This window comes from Sphaerodactylus townsendi, linkage group LG11 (assembly GCF_021028975.2).
Source record: "Sphaerodactylus townsendi isolate TG3544 linkage group LG11, MPM_Stown_v2.3, whole genome shotgun sequence".
Taxonomy (NCBI): Eukaryota; Metazoa; Chordata; class Lepidosauria; order Squamata; family Sphaerodactylidae; genus Sphaerodactylus; species Sphaerodactylus townsendi.
Genome location: NC_059435.1, coordinates 4,330,701 through 4,349,196, shown reverse-complemented (window position 1 = coordinate 4,349,196; position 18,496 = coordinate 4,330,701). Strand labels below are relative to the sequence as shown.

The following is an 18,496-nucleotide window of genomic DNA, read 5'->3' as shown; positions in this document are numbered from 1 at the left end:
AATCTGGGTTATCTGCAAAATGGTAAACCCTTCTAGAATACTAGATCATGGAAGTCTATGAAAAAAATTAATCTGAAATTAATGTTTCTATTAACTATCCCAGCTGATCAAAGACTATAGCTGCACCCCTGCCCAAAAAAACCATGCCAAATTGCTAACATACCAATGCTTTATGGATCAGAGTTGTCATGAATGTTCATATTTCTCTCCCCCGCCCCTTTAAATATTCCATTTATGCATCCTTATACGCACCCTCCCCACAGATGTCGTAGTTATCCACTGGGAACACTCAATGCTAAGAGAAATTGGGTAGGAATACAATTTCCAGTCCTAGCAGGGTCAACCCTAGCCCAACAAATGAAAAATATGAAAGGAGCTCAAAACTGTTAAATGAACAAAATGAGGGCTCCAAAAATACCTGGTGGGCCACTGCGAGTAGCAGAGTGCTGGACTAGATAGACTCTGGTCTTATCCAGCAGGCTCGTTCTTATGTTCTTATGTAGGGTTTTATTCAGTATGAAGCTCTTTGAAATGTATTACATTCAATGGTGTTTGAACAGGAGATCTTCTTGATGGATTAAACCCTCAGAAGAACATTAGGACAGCCGTACTGGATTAGATCAGATCAGATCTAGTCCAGTATCCTGTCTTACACAGTGGCCAATGAGTTCCTCTGGAAGGCCAACACTATGGCTGATTCCGCACGGGCCAAAAACAGCAGTGCAAAAACGGTGTGAAAACAGTATAAACCCTTTTACACTGTTTTAAACCCTTTTACACCATTTTCACACCGTTTTCACACTGCTGTTTTTGGCCCATGCGGAATCAGCCTCTGGCACAGCGGCCCTAATGTTGACTCCTGGGTTTTAAAAGATTTTTTGCCTCTGAACATGCAGATCACCTTTAGTCACCATCAGAGGCATATCTAGGGAAAATGGAGCCTGGGATCAAAATAAGAGTTTTAAGCTCCCCCCCAAATGGGCGGCCACCCTCCCCCACTATAACCAAACAATGATTTTTTTACACCAGGACGTTTCAAAGTCACCATCACATTATAGAACATGCCCCAACTCACAAATCTGAACACAGCAATGGGCCATGCCACACAGCAGAAATAAAAAATTTTGAAAACATTTTCAAAATGCTTTCAAAATGTTTTATTACTGCTATGAAAACATTTTATGGTGTTGTATCCAGTCCCCGCAATTGGGGGAAACAGCATCACATTCAATGTTATTTAAACTGGGGACCCCAGATTCTCCCTTTAAGGTGGATTTAAAAAGGAGAATCTGGGCTCCCTAGTTTAATCAAGTGATGCTGGAATCCACCCCCCAACAGCATCATTTTCAATGGTATTTAAACTAGGGAGCCCAGTCTCCTTTTAAATCCTTAAAGGGAGAATATGGGGGCTCCTTTTAAATCCTTAAAGGGAGAATATGGGGTTCCCAGTTTAAACAACATTGAAAGTGATGCTGTTTTGGGGTGGATTATCCCCCACCCTGAAACAGCATCACTTTCAATGTTTAAACTGGGGACCTCAGATTCTCCCTTTAAATCCATGCTGAAGGGGGTGGATTTAAAAGGAGAATCTGGGGAAATTTGGGGGGTGCCTGCTGTAAGGGGTGTAATTATTAAGATAGCAGCACCAACATTTCAGAGTATCTTCAGGAGACCCTTCTGATGATACCACCCAGTCTTCACCCAGTGAATTTTGTTTCAGGGGGTCCAAAGTTATGGACCCACAAAGGTGTAGCCCCCATCTCCTATTAGCTCCCATTGGAAACAATGGGAGATGGGGCACCCTCTTTGGGAGTCCATAACTTTGGACCCCTTGAAACAAACCTCACCAAAACTGGGTGATATCATCAGGAGAGTCTCCCGAAAAATTCCTGAAATTGTGGTGCTGCTAGACTAAAAACCGCACCCCCTGCAGGCAAAAACCCACAAACCAACCTGCATTTCTTGCGCCTCCCCCCACAAGGGGGTGCCCGAGGACATTTGATTCCCCATGTCTCCACTGCAGATATGCCACTGGTCACCATGGCTGGCAGCCACCTATCATCGATGAATCCATGACAGACCTATCCCCTATTAATCTATCTAATCTACATCTAAAGAAGAGAAGTCTTGGCCCTCTTTCTGTGAAAGAAGGAAACATAATGGGCATGTGTTGCAATTCCAATAAACTTTGACAGTATGACAGAGTCACCACAGGCATTGTTTGCAAACTCCCCAAATAATGTTTCTGTCCTTGGCACTGAGCAGAGAGACTGTGGACCACCCCTCTCCCCACCCTCCCACTCCAACTGCAGTTTGCACAATTTCTTCATTGCATAGTGGACAAATTCCCAACACAAAAACTAGCAAGAAGAATCTCTCTCTTGGAGTCTAGAATTCAGATGTGCGTTTTAATTATCCCCGTCCAAGAATTAATTCATGGGCATGTACGGGTACAATACATTTTTGGGCTGGATAAATCAGAGTTTTGTCAGGAAAGCTCATGTTTGCTGGATTTTATATTCAAATATTTGCTTTATTGTCTTCATGTGCAAAATAAAAACAAAATTATTCCTTGGAAAGATACCACCATCTGGCCTTTGTTAAAACTAAATTCCCTTCATCTTCACACATTATTGAGATGGTTACATCCAGCGTGTCACCTGCCAAGGTACGTGTTTCTATGAACTGATTTTAAAATAGAGCATCTCTCTGCATTTACAGTTCCTGGTCTCTTAAGCAGATGCTTTGTATACATCCTCCTCGGGGCAGGACAGAAGAGAAATAAATATTTGAGGAAAACAAACATGTGGTAGATCAGAACCATAAAAAAGACAACATACCAGACATTTTGATCAAACCAGAGACAGCATTTCTATAGGCAATCTACAGCCTCACAGCTAATCCTTGCTTGAACCAGGAGGAAAGGAGGGTAAAAATGTTTAGATACGCCCCTTCTGCACATGCAGAATAATGCACTTTCAATCCACTTTCACAACTGTTTGCAAGTGGATTTTGCTATTTTGCACAGTAAAATCTAGCTTCAAAGTGCATTGAAAGTGGATTGAAAGTGCATTTTTTTTGCATGTGCGGAAAAGGCCATAGATAGATCCCTAACCCAACAGATACTTAGATTTGCTTCCAGAGAAATCAATCCAGTTTGATGGAGATCAAGCAGGACACCAGATCCTAAGTTGAAGGGACACAGTCAAACACCCTCCCATAGAAAACCGGACACAATATGTACGGTGTCCAAAGATATTCTAAAGCAACAGTTCTTTAAAATCCAAAGCAACAGTTCTTTAAAAAGGACTTCAATCCACAATCGCAAAGGATTATTCCCAAACCAGATTCCCATATAGTTGCAATTGGCCTAACAAAGCTTTCCACAGGGTTCTTTCACTGTTCCCTGTGATAGATTTTTGGTATTTGGGAGGTTAACATGTATTGCAGCATGTTCTCCACAGCCCCTTACTAAAAATGAAATATTAACTACATTCTAGTTGAGCCTCAAGTGCACTGCCCGACCCTTTCCGCATAAACTACTCTCTTCCCCTCCCCCATGACCCTTGATCGCATCAGCTCAATTGTTCCCTGGAAGGCAATAATTTATGTGGAATCAGCTCCTCACGTTATTGGCAAAGCCAAGCTAACATCTGGCTACACGTTAACAGGAAGCAATTTTGCTCAACTGGCCAAATGGCCTTGTCCCCCCCCCCCCCCGCCCCACGTGACCCTGCTCTGTTGCGTTTAATTGTGAATATGACATGTTCCTTGCATATTTTTTTCAAGAACTCCGTAAGTAATTTTATACTACCAGGGTAAAAAGGCCTGACTCCCGATCGTGTGGCGGTGGCGGCGGAAAGTGCCATCAAACTGCAGCTGACTTATGGAGCTGCACCTGGTTGTATCTTGACAGCTCACAAACATTCCTTGTGCAGGTTCTCCTGATGGCCCGGCAAGAACTAGGCATGCATAGGGTTTTCTGGGCAAGAGGCAAAGAGAGGTGGTTTGCCATTGCCTGGCTGAACACACGACTTCCTGCGGACTTGAAAAAACACAGCAGGGAGAACGGCAACTAAATGCCACCATCAGTCACGCCAAGAGCAGCATTCAGTTGTCTCCCCCATCCCCTGTCTGGATTTTTAACAATAAAATAAACCCAAGGGTTTCTTCAGGTTTTCTTGTTATTCAGGTTTACCGAATCACTACCCCTACTGCTTGCAGCTCAAAAGGGAAACTGCAGGAAATATCTGCAGCTGGTTGTATCTTGACAGCTCACAAACATTCCTTGTGCAGGTTCTCCTGATGGCACAGCAAGAGCTAGGCGTGCAAGGGCCAGTGGGAGGGATTTTGGGAGGGTTGCCAACTCCATGTTGGAAAATTCCTGGAGTTTGGTGAATGGTGCCTGGGGAGGGAGGGACCTCAAAGTACCCTGCCACAGATTCTAGTCCCCAAAGCAGCCACATCCTCACAGGGGTGGCCAACCTATGGCGCTCCAGATGTTAATGGACTACAATTCCCATGAGCCCTACCACTTGGCCATGCTGGCAGGGGCTGATGGGAATTGTAGTCCATTAACATCTAGAGCGCCATAGGTTGGCTGCCCCTGCTTTAGAGCAGGGGTCTTCAAACTACAGCCCTCCAGATGTTCATGGACTACAATTCCCATCAGCCCCTGCCAGCATGGCCAAGTGGTAGGGCTCATGGGAATTGTAGTCAATGAACATCTGGAGGGCTGTAGTTTGAAGACCCTTGCTCTAGGGCAGTGGTGACGAACCTTTGGATGTTATGGACTACAATTCCCATCAGCCCCATCAGCCCCTGCCAATTGGGCATGCTGGCAGGGGCTGATGGGAATTGTAGTCCATTAACCTCTAGAGCGCCATAGGTTGGCCACCCCTGCTCTAGGGGAACTGAGCTCCATAGTCTGGAGATCAGTTGTAGTTCTGGGAAATCACCAAATTCCACCTGGAAGTTGGCAACCCTGGGATTCAGGGCTGTCACTCCTTCCACTGCTGCCCCTTGTCTAATTCATCAATAAGCCCACTCTACATGCTCGAGTCAAATGCCTGGCACAGAAGGAAAAGAATAAAAAACAAACATTTGGAAGTTTTTCAGCAGTCACATAAATTTAATTATTGCAGCATGCCGTTCTCCCTTTGAATGTCAGACAAAATTAAACTGGTGCCCTTTAAGGGAAGGGAGCCCTTGGGGTAATGCCAAAGCAAGGCTTTCTTCTAATCTTTGTTTTTGTCTGTAAAAGCTAACAATAAATCTGCTGGCAAGACAAGGCACTTTCCTTTTCATTCACATAACCCCAGAAAAACGTCAGCTTGAGGGGGATTCGACACAGGGCATGTGCTCCGTCTGTACATTAAACCAGTTCCTCGGCAATTCGGATGGGGCTCATCCCACTAACAAATTCGGAGATCTTGCCCTAATCCACACAACTGTTCCTGAACCGCACCACAAAGGATTACGATGGGCAGAGCCACAAAATGAAGCTAGGAACAGACCAGGGGGATTTCTCTACAAACCTGAAGGATGACCCAAGGTTGGAGAAAAATCGGGGGGGGGGGGGAAATACATGGGGTAATCATTCCTCAAAGAGGAAACAAGCTTTAAGAAAGCAATGACCATCAGTGGCCATGTTGGAGGTTGCTAGGTAACCACAACACTATTGCTGAACCTTCCAGCCCTTGGTTTCTGCAGGCCAAAACAACTCTGAAACAGGACTAGTCCCCTTCCCCTGTCATGCCCCCTAATGGAGGAAAACTTACTAGGGGGCTTTCCCCAATACAGAAGTGAGCTAAGGTCGACTCAGTTCCCTTCAGTGGAGGGCGATTCCAGGCTGTCCCCACAGCAACTGAGTTGGCCCCCTGGAACCAAGCTAAGTGGGCGGGATCATCTTGGTGCCTGTTTCACTCCTCGATCGTGATTGACGCTTGTGTTACGGCGGGAAACGGGAGCGTTCTCTTTTTTTAACAGTTTTTACAGTTTACAGTTACATGCGCTTTCTGCCCTCCACGACTCTCCCATTCTGCGCATGCCACAAAAGCGGCTCATGATTCGTTGAACAGATGAGGTGTCGTTTCGATGCTTCCCCACTTCGAAGCTTCGAAGCGGTATCGACCTTGTCCCGGCAGAAAAGTGTAGTAAATGATGTAGTCCAACAAGGATGTCACAGTTCGGGGGGGGGGGGGGAACTGAGACAAAACGATGCTGAGCTCGGTGGCAGTGGGGATTCACTGAGGCGAACCTAGGTAGAAACCAGTTCAACTCTGTCAGTGGGGAAAGCCCCTAGGGCAGGGCTGGCAATGGCCACTAAAGATTCGCTACCCACAAAACCCAGCCCAGCCAAAGCCACACCACAGTTGTGCAACTGGGCCCAGTGCCAGAGGCCACTGCACAGCTCAGCCCAACCATCACCAGTCCCTGTGCAACTGGGCCAGACTCTTCCCAAGGAGAGGCTTCCAGGGGGAGGGAAGGACAGAAAGGTGAAGATAAAGACAGGTTGCCTGGTGGGAGCAAGGGAAAGAAGGGAGATGGAAAAGGGAGAGGCTGCGGAGGAAAGGGAAAGGGGAAACTGGAGAACGGGTAAAATGAAATACCCCTCATGAGTCCCCATTTGACTGAAAAACAAGTCATTTAAGGCAACTTAGGCTGATTTTTCACTGTCAAAGTGGCCGTGGTAGTTCCAGGAGCGTACCTGCCATGGCGCTTTCGTCACACTTCTAGCCCCCCATGGGACTCCTGGACACGAGTCTGGGGCTTTTCCAACAGCACCACAAGCTCTTCTGCAGCCTCTTAGGGCGATTCCGCACACGAGTAAAATAGGTTGCTTCACCAAGCTTACTCCCGAGTAATACGTGCTTCAGGACAAACTGTTTTTTCTAAACTGAAACCTCCGTATTCAGGTCAAATTGCCATGTTGGCACTTTGTGATAAATAAGCGGGTTTTGGGTTGCAATTTGGGCACTCGGTCTCGAAAAGGTTCGCCATCACTGCTCTAAACCATCCAAACATGAAAACAAGGCTAGGATAAAAAGCAAAGTTGAGCAACAGGCTTGTTCTAGAGTTATGCACGTATCTTGTATTTTCCCTCTTTACCCCTCCATGAGTCAAAGTTTTCCTCATTTTTTGTTCACACAGGGGGATGAGGACATATAATACTTCCTGCTGGAAAGTGCTGCGGTCAGTCATTTGCTTAATGCATCAGCCATTATCCAGCACGTGATGCCTGTTCTCTTCACAGATCTGACAATATCCAGTTAGGCTCTGGAAAGCGCAAAGCAGAGACCATCGACTGACAACCAGCCAACTGTCATTTACCACTCTCCATCCTTCTGCCAAAAACAGCTCTCATTTGCAGAGCCAAATTGTAACACTGATCTTTGGCGAATGGTAAAAGCATTTTGTCCAGAGCTGGATAGCCCAGACTAGCCTGATCTTGATAGATCTTGGAAGCTAAGCAGGATTGGCCTTGGTGAGTACATGGACGGGAGACCACCAAGGAAGTCCAAGGTTGCTAAACAGGAACCATGAATGGCAAACCATCTCTGTCCATCTCTAGCTTTGGAAACCCTAAAGGTCATCTGTGACTGAACAGTACGTTCGATCATGAACAGCATTTCGGCACGCTTGTTCCTGTCGGACAGCCATGCGTAATTTCATTAACCGAATCAGTGCTGCCGCTCCCAAGAAGCCCATGAAATTTGCTCTCACAGACAACAGGCTCCTATGAATAGCTTCCCACACAAATTCTCCCTGCCTTTAAGACATCCAGGGAGACGGGTAGCTTAGTGGTAGATCACACACACGCTTGTCTGGATAGCTTGGCCACTAACCTGGATAGCTTTAAAAAGGCTTTGGACAGATTTATGGAGGAGAAGTCGATCTATGGCTACCAATCTTGATCCTCCTTGATCTGAGACTGCAAATGCCTTAGCAGACCAGGTGCTTGGGAACAGCAGCAGCAGAAGGCCCTTGCTTTCACATCCTGCATGTGAGCTCCCAAAGGCACCTGGTGGGCCACTGCGAGTAGCAGAGTGCTGGACTAGATGGACTCTGGTCTGATCCAGCAGGATAGTTCTTATGTTCTTATGTCTGAGGTTTTGAACAGCTAATCCTGTGATGTAGAAATGCCACTAGCAACACACACAGCCCTCCCCAAGCCTCTTGGGTCCCACGCTTTAGCTCCCAACTCCATAACCTGAATCTCAATCTCTGGGTGTCAGGGGAACAAGCAACTCTATTCAAAAACAATGTTTTAAAACAGTTACAGGGAACCAACTTCATTCAGCAATGGCTCTCTTCTTCAGGACTGAGTCTTGCCCTTGGGCAGGGACGTAGGTAAAGGGGGTTCTCAGGTTCAACCCCCCCATTACATGTCCAAAGCTCCACCACCACCCTTGGTTTGTGGGTTTGTGGTATTTTTAGTGGTTTTTTGTTTTGGGCCTGTAGGGGACACAGTTTTTAGGCTAGCAGCACCAAAATTTCAGGGATTTTTGGGGGGACTCTTCTGATGATACTGCCCAGGTTTGGTGAGGTTTGGTTCAGGGGGTTCAAAGTTATGGACTCACAAAGGGGGTGACCCTTCCCCCATTGTTTCCAATGGGAGCTAATAGGAGATGGGGGCTACACCTTTGAGGGTCCATAACTTTGGACTCTCTGAACCAAACTTCACCAAACCTGGGTGGTATCATTAGGAGAGCCTCCTAAAGATACCCTGAAAGTTTGGTGCTGCTAGCTTAACAGTTGCACCCCTTACAGCAGGCACCCCCCAATTTCCCCCAGATTCTCCTTTTAAATCCACCCCATTCGGCATGGATTTAAAGGGAGAATCTGAGGTCCCTAGTTTAAACATTGAAAGGGATGTTGTTTCAGGGTGGGGGATTATCCATCCAAAAACAGCATCACTTTCAATGTTGTTTTAACTGGGAACCCCAGATTCTCCCTTTAAGGTGGATTTAAAAGGAGAATTTGGGCTCTCTAGTTTAAACACCATTGAAAGTGATGTTGTTTGGGGGGTGGATTCCAGCATCACAGCGGCTGCCCATGGGGTGGGGGACTCAGATTTGGCACCAAGCTCCATTTTCTCTAGCTACGCCTGCCCAGAGGGGAGGGCAGAAGGGGTTGCTGGCTGCCGGCTGGGAGCCCAGCTGGTGGGGGATGTGGGGGAGGGCAGGGCAGGGGAGTCTGCCATCCCTGCCCTCAGAGAGCTGCTTGTATAAGCACTGAGGCTGGGGGTGGGGCTTGGGGGAGGCGTGGCCATGCCCCAGGGGCAAGTAGGGGCGTGCCCCCCTGACCCCCCCATAAAATATCTATGCCTACGTCCCTGCCCTTGGGTCAGGCACATGATTCACTTCTTTTACAAGTTGCTTTTGAGCACTTGTCGGGGAGGAGCCAGAGAAGAAAAAGGGCCACAGGTGATTATGAAAGGACCCATAGAACATGAACTATTTATGGAATAAGGTGTTCATCACAAAATATTTGGGTAGAATTAATGTACCAAAAAAGCTTAGCAATGCATAACATTCCACCTTTTCTCTGTAATTCAAGGCAGTTTACAATTCCAAATTTAAAATATTAAGAACAAAACTCCCCTCCCCAATTAACCCCCTGCCCAAGAAAATCAGTAATTAATCCAGCTGATTCTATCAGTTTCAGAGCTAATGATAACTTTTCTGGATCAATGAGGCTAGAAGAAGGTTTCCATACAGACTAGATATCAAGACATTGTTGCCAACCTGGGTTGCCGACAGAAACATACAGCTGGAAGGAACCTCAAGAGCCTGCTGTCCCTGCCCTTAGAGAGCTGCTTGTATAAGCACTGAGGCTGGGGGTGGGGCTTGGGGGAGGCGTGGCCAACCAGTTGAACCCCCTGCACCACGCAGGAAATCAACGGCCTCCCCCCGCCCTGCCTCCCCCCTGCCCTAGTGACTCTTGCTCTGTGCCAGCAGTTCCCAGACTTTTCCAAGCTGCCACCCCAGGGGCTTCCAGGCTATGTCCCTTGTCCCCGCCCCCCCACCTCTTTTTGGGTATCAGGTCTACTGCAAATTCAAAACAAGAGTGAGGAGAGTGCTGCTGCTTTACCTTTTAAAAATCCTTGCCTTGCAAGGCAATGATGAAAGGGGCCTTTCGCTTTTCTCCTCCCCCCTTCCCCCAGCCAACTGGCCCAGGAACCCCTGCCCCCCCCCGCCCCAACATTCTCTGACACCTCCCTACTGCCATGAAATTCCTCACCTCACCCTTGATATTTCCACCATCCGGGGGGGGGGGGTACTGCACAGTTTGGGAACCCTACCCCATGCCCAGAGGATGACAAAAACCCTCCAGGTTCGCTGGCCAATCTGGCCTAGAGGAAAACTGCTTCCTGACCCCAAGTGGTGAACGGAATTACCCTGGGCAATGAGACCTGAGCACAAACTCATCTGTCCTCCCTCTCATGGGGGCTTTCCTCACTGACAGAGTTGTACTGGTTTCTACCTAGGTTCGCCTCAGTGAATCCCCACTGCCACCGTGCTCAACATTGTTTTGTCTCAGTTCCCCCCCCCCCAGAACTGCAACATCCCTGTCGCAGTTATGAACTACACTTTTCTGCCAGAACAAGGTCGATACCGCTTCGAAGCTTCGAAGTGCGGACGCATTGAAACGACACCTCATCCGTTCAATCAATCAGGAGCCGCTTTTGTGGCATGCGCAGAACGGGAGAATATTGGCAGGCAGAAAGCGCATGTAACTGTAAACTGTAAACTGTACCAAAAAAAGAACGCTCCCGTTTCCCATGGTAACACAAGCTCCAATCACAATCGAGGAGCGAGACAGGCACCAAGATGATCCCGCCCACTTAGCTTGGTTCCAGGGGGCCAAGTAAGTTACTGTGCGGACAGCCTGGAATCTCCCTCCACTGAAGGGAACCAAGTCGACCTTAGCTCCCTTCTGTAGTGCAGAAAGCCCCATGATCTGCCTGTGTTCACATAATCAGCACTGCTGTGAGACGGCCACGGAGCCTCTGCTTAAAAACCTTCAAAGACAGAGATTATCCTACTGGTGTTATTATCTTAAGTGGTGAGAAACATGCATTCACCACATATTTCAAGGAACATTCAAGTTCCTCATTATATTTTCATCTTATTTTTTTCCAAAGAGTTGGAAAGTAAAGGGAACAATCTCACGCAGGGACATTTTTCTGCTCGCCCAGAATTGCAAGAAAGAAAAGAGTGCCTGATGTCTGTAAATTAAGTGAATGATTGACATTATAAGAACCTTTCCAGCAATAGCATGGCATTTAACAAGGAGAATGATAAAAGGAAAGGAAAATTGATCTACAATTTTCCTTATTTCCACCAGTATCCTGACTTCTGACATCAACTTGGTACAGAGTTGAATAGTCCTCATGACAAGGAATGTTCCTTTGTTAGAGATTTTTCACAAAATAAACCACCCCAGAATACCCTGAAAGGACAGGATGAATGTCAAACCAGTGTAGATATGCTCCCAGAGTAATCTAAACCCATTAATTCAGTTTCCCAGCCCTGTTCAAGCAACCAATTTCTGAGAGCTGCCAGGTGGCAGTAAGCCCAGAAAATGTCTGTTCCACCAACCGGATAGATGTGGATATATACAATGCCACTGTAGAATCTTTCTTTTTAAAGTATTTTTTTTAAAAAAAATAGGTGATCTTAAATACATATTCATAAGAGCCTTGGGGGGAAAAACAGTGGAAATATGGTGGGGAAGTTTAACACCCTTTCTCCACCTCCTCTGCTCAGAGCACCAAAGTAGGTTCAGTTCAGGACATTCAAACTTCAGTAAAGACTGAAACTTGGGTATTGATGGCAGGCTATCTCTGGTCGTTTCCCCACTTACCTGCTGTGCGCGCTACTCTCCCCAAGTAGCGCGGGGTCCCCCGGCACTCCCCAGTACAGGGGCGGAAACAACACAGCCGCCCCGACGCTGCCACTCTCGCGCCCCCTCAGCACGCTTCATTCCTGGAGCTCCTCAAAACGGCGCCTTTTGATGACCCCACGTAGAGCACGGGGTCTTGGGGAAGCCCGGGAGCGCGACAGAAATGACGCGCGCTGGGAGTAGCGCGCAGCAACCTTTGGTCAAGAACAACATAAATCATTTGGGAGTGCTGCAAACATCTCTTTCCTCTTTAAATCAGAGGGTTCTGAGGTCAAGCTCTAAGCCAAATTTCTAAAGAGCCTGAAAAAGGACATAATTTGCATTTTTAAAAAAAAAAACCAGGAAGTAATTTTTTGCTTTAGCTTTACATTTTGTCATATGAAAATATAATCACCTTTCAAAAGCTTCAGTCAAAGAGCTGATTATGATCTAAAACAGGGGTCGGGAACCCGCGGCTCATGAGCCGCATGCGGCTCTTCCGCCGCTGTTCTGCGGCTCCATGAGCCGAGCCGCCGGCCCCATCCTCGCCCGCCCTGCAGGCAGCAGGGCAGGCGCATCCATTGCCCACGGCCGGCTAGGCCGCGCTGCGGGCTTTGCCTCCCGCCCGCCCTGCTGGTTGTGGGGCCGCAGGCCCCATCCTCACCTGCCCTGCAGGCGCGGGGGGTGAGCGGGTGGGGGGGCGAGCGAGCAAATGGGCGGGGGAGCGGACGGGGGGCGTGCAAGCAAGTGGGTGGGTGGGTGAGCGGGGGGGGGGGTGAGCCAAATGGCTCTTCGAAGGAAAAAGGTTCCCGACCCCTGATCTAAAACAATGCAAGGATTATAATCCTCCTCTCCTTCAACTTCTTTTGGTCCACATCCCCCCAACTCCCCCCCCCATCTTTATGCAGTTCCTCCATTCCGAAGGGTCTTTTTCTCCCAGACAGACCAACCACCATCTTCCATCATAGAATCTGCATCAATTTTAAACATTCAATGACCATCCTTTCTCCGTCGGTTCAAATGCTTGTGAACTACGTGTACCAAAACAGAAATGCAGATGAACAACTAGATTTCTCTCCGTCACTGATTTTCTCACAGCTCTCTAGAAAGGCCCTAATCCCGGGGTGGCGGACCTTTGGCACTCCAGATGTTATGGAGTAATATTCCCATCAGCCCCTGCCAGCATGGCCAATTGACCATAATAATCAAGGCAGGTGTACAACAGGTACTGTCACAAATATTACACCCATGCGTACTCCAACTCACTAGGTGAGTATCATTTTAACATTATCTTACTATCACAAATATACAAAAAATGTTTAGTAAGTACACCGTCAGGTATGGCTAAAAACCTCTAGGTTAGGTTTTTATTTCGGCAGTCCTTTGTCAAGCCAATAACTGTTGTACAAAGTATTCTTTTTCTTACTCCTCTAGGAGCACAACTGTTTTTTCTTACACTAGATAGTTTCCAAACTGAATTTCAAGTTTCACTTGAATGGCTCTTCTTTAAATAGTCCTTCTCTCTGGATATCAGGATCTCCTAGAGGAGTAAGAAAAAGAATACTATGTACAACAATTATTGGCTTGACAAAGGACTGCCGAAATAAAAACCTAATCTAGAGGTTTTTAGCCATACCTGACGGTGTACTTACTAAACATTTTTTGTATATTTGTGATAGCAAGATAATGTTAAAATGATACTCACCTAGTGAGTTGGAGTACGCATGGGTGTAATATTTGTGACAGTAGCATGGCCAATTGGCCATGCTGGCAGGGGCTGATGGGAATTGTAGTCCATAACATCTGGAGTGCCAAAGGTTCGCCACCACTGCCCTAATCCCTGTTTATCCTACACTTCCCTCATGAATAGTTGCACAGAATCAAAGCAGAACCCTCTCCACACACAACACACCAGGGGCATTCAAATGAATAAAAGCACTGAAAACTGGGTCCCATCTGCCAATGTCTGAACTGATCACAAATGGTAATTAAACCATCCACAAAACAACACCGGTAGCCAATCAGAATGTTTAGGAATCGGCTCCGTATGATAGTACCTGGCCAATCCCACCTAGAGAAACTTTCAGTTCAGTTTTATTACGGCCATTAGGCCAGCAAAAAAGAGCAGAGAAGAACAAGAAAAAGGAGGAACAACAAACAAAAGAACAATCGAATTTGCACTGAAATCCACGAAACAGAAATCCACACAAAAAATATCATCAGCTTGTAGCATTCTTACGGTCACCCTCATGTGGTCACCTAGAGAAACTTTACATGCATAACTGGTACAGCTGCCATTTTGCATTGGTTCTCCTTCAAAAAATAACTGCTCCCACAGGTGGTCTACTAGGACAGGTGTACATTATCGTGGTGCCTTCACTTGAACAAGACATGCTCATGGGAACAAGGCTTGCTTCTATGGGGAAAAAACTCCCATAGAGGCAAGCATTGTAGCCTTCTTAGGGCAAGCGATGTTATGCTACTCACACAAACAGACCACCCACATGAACAATTACTTGCACAGGAGGGTGCCCCAAAATAACATCTGTGGCAGCTCATGGTTTGAAGCCCACTGTCAACAAGAAACTGTTACTGAGTTTATTTGGATAAAGTTTTGAAAACTCCTGGCCATGGCTGATGAACTGAATCTGAGAACTGCCTCACACATCTTGCTTGATTAATTACATTTCTGTGAAGGTGGATAACTTCCTTTTCTGCTGACCTAAAGGAACCTCTATTTCTTGACAGATAGTTTATCCTATCCTGCAAGCCAGTGTGGAAGAGCAGCTAAGTTAGATCCTATTAAGTTGTGTTTGCTGAATTTCCATTCCAAAAGCATGAGTTTTTCAAATGATATATCAGCTATTATTTTCTCAGTGGAAGGATGGACCTTTATTTCCCACTGTATGGTTTGGAGATATTTCAGCTGAGATTGCTAAGTAGAATCACTGGAGAAAATCAGACTTTTCCCTGGAATTCTGACAGATGATGACGGTTATTTGCCTCTTCACAAAATGTAGTACAAACAAAGACAGTGAAGCAACTATATATATAAAGTGGCAATGAGGAGCAGAAAGGATATCCCCTCCTGGTTCTTGCCAACATCCAATTGTGCTTTATGAAATTTAACCCACTTACAAGATTTATTAAGAGTCAGGTCTGTGATCTGTTAGACAAGAGGCACATAGGGATTTTTTACTTCAGATTTTAAACATAATTAATGTTTTTTTCAGTATAACAAGTTGTGACGGACTGCTGATGAAGGGTTAATTTTAAAGTGCAGTTGTCAGAGAAAGGGAATCTAAGGGAATCGCTTGCCCAGAGAAAGGGAATCGCTTGCCCAGAGAAAGGGAATCGCTTGCCCAGAGAAAGGGAATCGCTTGCCCAGAGCTCCACCTGATAGGCTGGCTGGTGCTGCAGCTGTTTATAAAACACCAGAGGGTGGGGAGAGAGAAAGAAAAAGAGGGAGAAGAGAAGACACTCTCAGGACTGAGAGAAAGAGAGCTTTGCTGGATAGCTGGGTTTTGGTGGAGGACCAGGAAGGCAATGCTGAATGTGAAACCTGAGCCAATGAACATCTGGAGCATCATAGGTTGGCCACCCCTGTCCTAGGGAAACATCATCACAGGGACAGTACTTGAAACACACGGAGGGCTTGATCGTATGTTTCTGCCAAGAAAGCACCTACATATGGGACAGTAAAGTCTCTGAGGGTATGTATTATTTAATTAACAGAGTCAGGAGTGGGTTTCCAGGTGGAATACCCCAGAGCAGAGGTGGAGCTACCAGGGGATGGGGGTGGGGGGCACACACATGGGGGCAGAAAATCCCCCCGTGGCACCCCCCTGCCCCCATACACTTACCTTCATTTCAGCCTGAAAGTGAAACAAGATAGGAATTGGTTGTGGTGGGTTTTCTGAGCTGTGTGGCCGTGGTCTGGTGGATCTTGTTGCTAGTATTTCACCTGCATCTGTGGCTGGCATCTTCAGAGGTGTATCATAGAGAAAAGTCTGTTTCACACTGTGTCTAGTGAGAAGGGAAAGTTTAGTGGGGTATATTGTCCATGTCCCAGAGTGGGGAACAACTCAGCAAGTGTTTGGGTGGAACTTGCTATGAAAAGGTGTGATTGAGTGCATTGTATTGCGGGTGGGGTTATCAGTCCATTTTTTTAGTACTGATAGCCAAGATCTGTGAATTTTCAGAGTCTCTTCTTTCTTGTTGAAGTTGTCTTGGTGTTTGTGAATTTCAATGGTCTCCCTGTGCAGTCTGACATAGTAACCTTCTGAATTGTCCAGTATTTCAGTGTTTTCAAATAAAATGTTATGTCCAGTTTTGTTTAAGACATGTTCTGCAACTGCAGATTTCTCAGGTTGGTTAAGCCGACAGTGTCTTTCGTGCTCCTTAATACGAGTCTGAATGCTGCATTTTGTGGTTCCTATGTAGACCTTTCCACAGCTGCAGGGCATACAATAGACTCCTGCAGAAGTGAGGGGGTCTCTCTTGTCCTTTGCTGAGCGTAGCATCTGCTCTATTTTCCTGGTACGTTTGAAGATGGTTTGTAGGTTATGCTTTTTCATCAGTTTCCCTATTTGATCAGTGATTCCCTTGATGTATGGTAGAAATATGGTAGCTAGGAATTGGCAGACGATCCCTAACTTAAGTCTCTTTTCTGCAGCTGATAGCTTCCGCCTTTAACAAAAATGGCTACAGTAATAGCCAAGTAAAACCCTAGATAGCTTCTGCCCTTAACAAAAATGGCTACGGTAATGGGGATGAAATCATGGCTTCATGCCCTAAGTTCTGAAAATTGTGGAGGTAGGTTTTACAAGAAAATATGACCTCCTTCTACTTTCAGTTTTGTAGAGGCTTCTGCCTCACAAAGAAAGGAGGGAGGGAGGCAGGGAGGGAGGGAGGGGGGTGGGCTTGAAAACTGGCAAAAGGGCTGGGAATGAGATGGTGCCATGGGGGGAGTGGGGAAGAGATTTAGCAGTATAAAACTGCATTATGCAAACAGCACACAGGCAGCAATGCATAAACACTGAAGATTCAGAATCTGAAGAGTTTAGAAATTAATCTCATAGATGCTAGAATGCATTCAGCCATGAAACTTGAACAATTGAACCTGCAAAGTTTTAATTAGTAGAATTTTTAAAATATTATGTTATTAAATGGAGTTGCATAAGCCATTTAGTTAAAACAATTATGCAGGTACATGCATGTGATGTAAGTGTTGCATACTTGATTCTACTAGAAAAAGATCTATCTTTATGCCTTTCAGTCTTCCTCCTTACTATTTTAGTTGCCTGTGGCTATTTTGTTTTTGGTATAGCTTTTGGCATATCATTTTACAATACTGTGTCTCTCAAAGTAAGTTCATAATGTGGTTTTTCACTATAGATAGTGAAATGAATTTCAGATACATAATAAATAGCTAAAGAGTGCAAGTCATATATTGTTCCAATCTCCAGGTGGTGGCTGGAGATCTCCTGGAATTACAACTGATTTCCAAGCACAGAGATCAGTTCACCAGGAGAAAATGGCAACTGCATATGGTAGATTCTGCATGGTATAGGTGTGGGGAAAGGTAGTATGGATCCCTCGTGGAAGAGAAAGTGACAGTGTTAAACATTTTGAAAGCATTTTGAAAATGCTGTCAAAAAATTACTCCTGATGTGTGGCATGGCTCATTGCTGTGTTCAGATTTCAGATTTGTGAGTGGGGGCATATTCTATAATGTTATGGCGACTTTGAGATGATCTGGTGCAAAAAACTGTTCTTTGGTTGTAGTGGGGGAGGGTGGCCTTTGGTCATGGTGGGGGAAGGTGGCCCCCAATTGGGGGGGCACAAAACAAAGGCCCTTTCCGCACAGCGCCTCTCCACCGGCAGAAATTATGCCGGTGGAGGGGTGGGGACCATTTGCACGGGAGCGTGCGAGCGGCCCCGCGGGAGCCGGCGCAGAAGAGGTGGCTTCGCACGGAGCCGCCTCTTCTGCGTCCCCCCCTCTCCTCGTCCTCCAGAGTCACTCTGGAGGCCGCCAGGGACCCACTCACGCTGCCCTCCGACCCCTGGAGGTGAGTGGAAGGGACGGGGAAAGCACCGTCTTTCCAGCAGTGCGGTTCGCATCGCGCCGATGAGAAGACAGCGTTTTAGAATAACTTCGCTAAACAAGCGAGGTTATTAGGAGCGGCTTCAGTCGATCCAGCAGCGCCTCCTGTGCGAACAGCTGTCCAGGGACGGCGCTTTTGCGTGCGGAAAGGGCCTCAGATTTTACACCGGGCTCCACTTTCCCTGCCTACACCTCTGCCCCAGAGCCTGCTCCGGAAAGCCCAGCGTGCCTCTCTTTTAGTGGAAGGAGCTGAAGATTTGTCAAGTTCTGTGAAAAAAAGATTTTCCCTGTGAAAGAAGTTTAGTAGAAGGAACTTTTGTGAAAACTGAGTCAAAGAACTGTCTGAAACAACTGAAGTGTTTATCAAAGTATTCCTGCCAAAGTAAAAGAAAAGTTTAATTATTTCTGTAACATATTGTCTTATAATTCTATAAATAATCGTTCCATTTTTGTTTGAATGTTACTAAGCCTTAAGAGTCATTTAAGAGTGTCCAATGCAGC

At 46.3% G+C, this 18,496-nt stretch overlaps 1 protein-coding gene across 1 annotated transcript in view; it reads right to left on the bottom strand.

The window, feature by feature from the left end:
- The window catches only part of FHOD3 (formin homology 2 domain containing 3), a 372,798-nt gene that overhangs the window by 193,630 nt on the left and 160,672 nt on the right, over nucleotides 1–18,496 (bottom strand).